Genomic DNA, 7671 nt, shown 5'->3' with positions numbered 1-7671 from the left:
ATACAATTTGATACCTACTTAAATATTGTATAAGCATATTACTTTGTGGAATACTTTTTTGTTATAGTTTAGATGATAAAATACAACTTATATGTACGATCGAAACTACATTATGTAGGTGTGTATGTACATAAGACATAGCCACATAGTTTATAAATATATAATATATTGTATGTACAGATATATTATTATGGACATAGATAAATAAACCATGGTAAATACCTAGACGTATCATCAATTATGCACCTTCAAACTTAATTGTTTATGTTGGTTGAAGACTGAAGTTGATTACTTAGGTACACCAAGAAGTAGGCACCCACTCCTCTTCCTATTTTAGGGATAATGTTAATACCGTTCGACGTAGTCTTGTCGGCTGCCACCTACACGGCCTCAGAGTATTTCACCTTGTTTGCCGTTGTCGAAAACTATTTTCAAATAATTACTACCTTATCTAAACCTATAACCGTATTAGAGTATTCAATCGCCACTAAGATTGTAGGATTTTTTTGTTCATTTAATTCAAATAAAACGATGAAAACGAATCGTTACATATTACACATTTTTTTTTGTGTTCAAAACAACTATATAATATGATATATAAATATTTCAGTTAAGATATTCAAATAGTTTGTACAATTTTGAATTTTGATTGGATGTGGATATAATATAGAGAAGACTTTTGAAATAAATGGACCTGTGTAGGTTTGAAAACGAATACGGTAAGATACTCAGTTAGATAAATACATATATATATGCTAAATAAATATACACTTTGCATAATATAAATTTGCATATGGATTTGAGAAAATACCATCGAATATTTATTCAAATTATTACCTATTTTAAGAATAAAAATGTAAAAATCATTTTTCTTGGGGCAAAAAAATTCCAAGTACATAATTTCTGAATTGTATCATCACTGGAGAGTACTTATCTCTCAGACGACGTACCTACATCTTAGCACCTAAACGTTAAATATACTGTTTGTCACCCCAAGTCCCCATACAATTTCAATAGAGATTGTAATTTATACAGCACGAGCATTAGTTTGGATATGTTATACCTATATTATAATAATGTGATAACACAGTTTTCAGGGTAGCCACGTGGCAACGACCCCATTATGTACATTGCAAAACTGGGAGTAAGTCATGAGCGCCCCGGGGTCGTTAAATGCACACCATAAGCATCCGGAGGGATTTGGTCAAAAGCGCCCCAGAGATTAGAATGCTAATATCCAATTGCAGCCCGAATGTGCCGTTTAACCGGATGTAACGTAGTTGCCTGTTGTTACAACAAATATGTATTTAAGTATTATAGTTATACAATGATAATTATTTACGTAAAATTACACCCAGTAAGTCTCAAATGGAAGAGTACACACAAAAACCCTATACCCGTGGAACGTAATTCATAGCCATATCGATTTGTTAATTTATATTGTACAATTGTACATAGTTCATCGTCCCTCGGCTTTTGGAACCGTCTGTTGGTAACTTTTATTTTTTTTAAGAATAAATTAATAAATAACAGGGATCATTTAAGTATAGGTAGGTAGGTACTTGAATATAGGACGTGTGTTTATAATAGTTTCTAAAGATTGGATTTTATAAGACTCACTGTGACCCGGTCTGTATAGGGTATTCCTTAATAAATCATAGGTACAGTAGGTATGCCATATAAGGTACCTGTCTACTCATTATTATTCTACATTGATAGCGATTTATTTATAAGGGTGGGCAACGCCAATGTGTAGGTACCACTCATAAATAATATATGCAATAATATAGGTAGTTGTTGGTGGAATTCGATAGAAATATTGCATGTTATTTCTGCTTCTGAGTAGATATTTGCATTATCTATTAAATATGAATTACAAGTAGGTATAATCTACCTACACATTCACACAATACCTATTGGTAGTAGGTACATGACAAACCATATTATACTTGCACCCAGAAGACATACCATAAATATATGTGTAAGGTAGGTCGGGAATTAATAGTGAATAAGATATTACAATTTTACTTCATGGACACATGAAATTGGGCTGTGTACGAGTTGATTCCCGGGTACCTGTTTACCTGCACCGACACCGTTGAGTTGATTCCCTGGTCATTAGAGGGTACGTACGAGTTGATTCCCTATTGTTGCATATCAATTATCAATAGATTGCAAGAGTAAAGAGTTTACGACAGTATATTAATTAAAGAGTTTGACCGTCACACACAACTCGCTCTTATATCCACCGAGACCACGCGCGAATTTACAAAAAAAAAAAAATTTAAGAGAAGAGATGTCACGGTATACTGGTAATCTCATTACCAGTTACCAATTTATAAAAACAAAGTGTTACAAATTTTTACCAAATTACTAAATTTTTTTATATTTTTTTACCTAGTTACTACTAAATGTTTTTAATAATAATATAATTCAATAAATAATTAATAAATAAAAATTGAATGATTTTCAAAATATGAAAAACCAAAAAAAACAACATTTTTGAGAAACTTGTCAGCCAACCTCCTCGTGGTGTTTCTTGGGTTATGTTAATAGGCTGAATATTTTACTAAATATTGAATAAAATATATAATGACCCGGGAATCAACTCGTACGTACTTCTTAATGACCCGGGAATCAACTAATACACGAGAAAGGTCTCGGGAATCAACTCACTGAAATTGTTAAAAACATTTTGATGAACTCAAATTTAATTGCTAATGTAGGATGGTAATAACTAATAGTTGTCTACTGGAACTAAGAAATCATTATTGATAAGAGAGACGTCGGTGTTTCGTATGTTAGAAAACACTAGGTCTAGTTGAGAGTTGGAAGTATTAAAAAAATTAATTTTATTGACGAAATTAAGGAAAATAAATTTAAGATAAGGCAGTCGAAAAGTTCATCGGGATTATTTCTAAGTGTCTTCCTTCAAATTGCAGTGAACTTTTGCTATGAAAAATATTTAGGTAGGTTCTTCAGGTATATTGTAATCAACCATAATCAAGAACTTTATTTTATATTGCAGTTAGATAAAATATTAGGTGAATAGAATGGACATGTGGGGGGGGGGCTATAATATTTTATTGCTAGGGCTAGGGTATTACTGGGTATAATAAGTTTGATATTTCAGGGGAGGATGAGCTTCAGCTCTAACCCCCCCCCCCCTAGATACGGTACTGGATAGTAGGTTAGTACCTACTTAATACCTATAGACTCATGTACGAGTATGATGATGTATTCTACCTCGATTACGACTATGATGGCAAAAAATATTTTATTAAAAATACTTTGAAATTTAAGTTGTATCCATCAACAAAAAAAAGTTAATATTTGTAAAATGGAAAATTAATTATTCATTGCACTTCGTGGTTTGGTAAGTCAGTAATTGTATCTCATTCCATGTGCAGAGAAAAAATATCCCGTTGGTGCAACACACTCTATACAGTTTCCAAACACAAGTATCGAGAACGATACAAACTAGATAAAATTTAAATCCCATAGAATTTGTCCAACGCGATTCAAAGCCATTAAATGATAATACAAACTTTGCCTAGCTCGTATAGAACTGGGTAGGGCCACATATTAAATTAAAACAATAAAACAGTATCGCGTATGGTGCATAAACTGCAGCAGGCTGCACCATTAAACATGTCCCATACACTACAAATAATGTTATTTCACACAATATGATGCTGAGATGCTAAGATTATAAATGCAGAAAGATACTTAGGTGCCAATATAGGCACAGCTGTACAGCTGTAGGGCCCTTCCTTAGCAGTGGGTCGGTAGCTATACATTTCAACTACCTATATGTTCTAATATCATTGAGTACCTATACTATTATACCTAGAGAGCCTTAATAATTTATAATTATTAATTATCAGTTATTGTTAAGGCTCTCTAGATGGAGTCATGCCACGATATATTGAAGCACATACAAACGACGAGGCACTGACATTGATGTTTGATGTGCGCGTGCACAAGGCTAACCGTCGCACATTTAGTTGTTGATTGCTGATTGATATTGATATCTTCGCGAGTTTAAAAAAAAATAATTAATTATTCTGTTGTTTTTAATAAACATGTGTTGATTCTTGTTTATTATGCCTGCGATCTTATCATAATAACCCAGAAATATCATTGCATCATTTATGTATTATTATAATATTATTACTAATGTCTAATTTTATTATAATTCATAAATTCTACTACCTACTATTTAATATCTGTAGACTGTAGGTAGGCACATTTACAACAGATTTCTGTAGGCAGTTAACATTAATAGCTGACACGTATTATGTAATTAGACAATTATTATTGTATACATTTCCTAAAGATCCATCTGCACAGATGCAATCGTTAAATGCTTGTGGATTTACCGAAAATGATATTAAGTGTAGGCGGCAAATCTGTTCAGCGCATTTTGAGCAATCAAACTACACCACAGCGCACAAAAAAGTATTGAAAATTTGAAACGTGATTCGATTAATACGAAATTTAACAAAAAGTTACTAAATGTTTTTAATTAGATACTCCTTCTTAATTTTAAAAGAAGCTAATAGTAATTTGATAATATAATAATACCTAATGTAAATACTTTAATGATTAAAAAGTTAAAAGTTATGAATCTATTTCATATAGTTATTGTTCTATGTTCAGTTGGTGAACAAATTAAAAGGCATCATATAGAAACGATACAACTTACAAAATATACAAGAAACTAAAGAATTACATGCAGCTAACAAAAAAATCATATTAATTATTTTGAAAACAAGATCAGTCTAAGATTAGCGGTTCAAATGTTAAGTTCTAGTGTTAGTTCTAGTTTATTATTTAGTGAACGACTAAATTTGATTCTTATTAAAGCTAAACAGACTGCTGACTTTTGTAAAATGTTCAATGATGTTTTTGATGTCTGTAACTGCAGGAATAGATTAGCAAAAGGAGACTATTCTTTTCCAGTGAATGAAAAGAATTTACATCGAGTAATAGACTTACTTGATCAGTTTAAAAGTTATGTTGAAGGTTGACAGTATGAAAGAACTTAAACACACCTGATGGAGAGTTATTACTTAAAAGTCAAAGAAAAACAGGTTTTTGAGTTTAATAATTTGTCTTATAAATTTAATAAATGTTTTTAGAGCTGTAGAAAAGGATGGAATGTCATTTTTTTAACCTAACCTAACCTACAAATTGAGCCAAGATCAAGTGGAGATATTTTTTAGTCCTGTTAAAAGTAGAGGCAGTTTTAACAACAACCCTAAAGCTGTACTATTTAAGTCAGCATAATTTAAGAGATAACTTGTGAGACTTGACATCAGTGGATCAATATATGGAAATTGTACAACTAGATACATCTTGTATTTTATTTGTTGGAGCTAATAAAAAAAGAGATGCCGATGCTATTTGTAACAATTGATACATTAAATAATGAAGAAGAAAATAATGTATTATTTAATAATTTTGATCATGATTATGATTATCGAATACCTAGTTTGGAAGACTACATTACAGATGTTGTAAAATTCGCTAGTGGTTTCATCGTTTGAAAAATTCAAAGAAAAAAATATTTATGTGATGTGTGTGATTCTTGTTTAGTGGAAGAACAAAACCAAATTATTCAATACTTCTCAAATTAAAAACTCGAGGAAAACTGATGTGTCATCAGATGTTCACAAAGTGTGTTTAGAAACTGAATGTATAAGAATAAACTCAGATATTTAAAAAAAAAAATATATGAAACAAATTTTATCAGTAAAAATCATGATTAAAGTAAGCCAAGATTCTACAATCTCTAATTCTCCTCCTATGAAAGATCACTTATTAAATCAAGATCTATTTGACAATTATTGTAGTCAATTATTAAGGTTATTTATTGATTATTACATAACATTAAGACTACATAATTTTGGAAAAATGCATACACTTTCAATAACAGGAAGAAATGTTGGAATATACAAAATTAATTCTATTCAAAAACCAATAGCCAATATTTTTTTTTATGTATAATAAATATAATGATAATCAATGTTATCAATTGTGTACCTAATATAACAAATAAAAATAAGAAATAAACTAATTTGGCATAACATAGTAATATTTATTATTCAAATCAGTTAATAGTAAATACATAATACTATTATGCGTATAATTTATTTTAAATATATAACAGTATTTATTTTTTATTTTGAAAAAACTTGGAAAATTATCTAATATCAATCAGCGATCTACAACTAAATATGCAACGGTTAGCCTCAACTCTCACGGTTTGCACACAACAAACATCAATGTCAGACTCGGTGTCATAATATGTGCTTCAATTTGTTTACATGGCCAATATGGAAATGGCTCCATCCATTGTATATGACCTAAGATTAATAAATTATAAAATATAATATACCTACTCAATGCTAATATATTGGTACAAGTGAATTTAATGTTTTAATAATATATTCAAATGTAGATACCAATAATTGTAAAGTAATATTTTATTAAAAAAATGTAATTACCTACCTATATTAATGGATAATAAATTTTATGGTTTTTAAATACCTACATATATTGGATATCTTCCTGAAATAATTGTTCGATAAGACATTACATGGTTATTTGAAATAGTCAGTGGATATCCACTGGATGTGCCTACTGGGATGTGTCGTTTAAGAGCTCAGGGCAGTAAACAGTTCCATAGCTTATATAAATATAAATCAATGTAAACACGCCTTTTACCATTTTTTTTGTTGTGACACTGTCACAGGGGAGATGGACCGTTCACACATTACTAGGTCCCCATGCAGCATCGTTTATTTAATATAAATAGCATCATATACATGCTCTCATGACACCGAACTGCCGAAGCCAACTTTCCTTAGAAATGGCCAGTTTGCATAACATGTCAGCTCCAGGCGACATGAGAATATAGTTTTATAATTTTCATTTTCTATTTACATAGATGAGGCTGATCCAAATCCGATACCCTAGACTACTAGATCTATTCTTTTTTGCTTAGCATTTTCTAAAATTTCTTGGGTGCTTAAGCCCCCTTAATATTTTTGGGTGATTTGCAACTATGATTAAACTACCACTCAGGTATAACTTATTTCAGTAAATACTAAAGTAGGAATATAAGTATACTAATTAATTAAGTTCCCTAGTAATTCCAATATTATAATCAAGACAATTTATGACGGGCAAAGGCGATAGCATAATATAAATTAAATAATATAATATTATTTATGAATCGTGAGTTTCCTTGAACGTATTAAACGAAAATATTTTTTGTTTATGTACTTTTAATATATTACATATTTATATTTTATCCATTAATATGGGACACAATTAGAATGGGTTGTAGTTCTGCCTATGCATGAATACATTGTATATATATTTTACCAATAATAAAAGGTGTTGACATTTTACTTAAAATTTGTCAAATCTTTAAGTGTATATACCATATATGTTAATGGTAATACAAATATAATAAAATACTTTTGTTTAAAAAATACATTTATTGTATAGATTTTTTTAAATTTATTCTCAGACAATACAAATCCAAACTATTTTGATATTTTTATTTTGTACTTTTTTAATAGAACATTAGATTTGATTTAAACAACAACAACAACAAATAAATAATCTTCCATTAAAATATTTAAATTTCTAAAATAT

This window comes from Myzus persicae, unplaced genomic scaffold (assembly GCF_001856785.1).
Source record: "Myzus persicae strain clone G006 unplaced genomic scaffold, MPER_G0061.0, whole genome shotgun sequence".
Classification (NCBI taxonomy): domain Eukaryota; kingdom Metazoa; phylum Arthropoda; class Insecta; order Hemiptera; family Aphididae; genus Myzus; species Myzus persicae.
The sequence above is the reverse complement of the archived record's forward strand: the minus strand, read 5'-3'. Positions refer to the sequence as shown.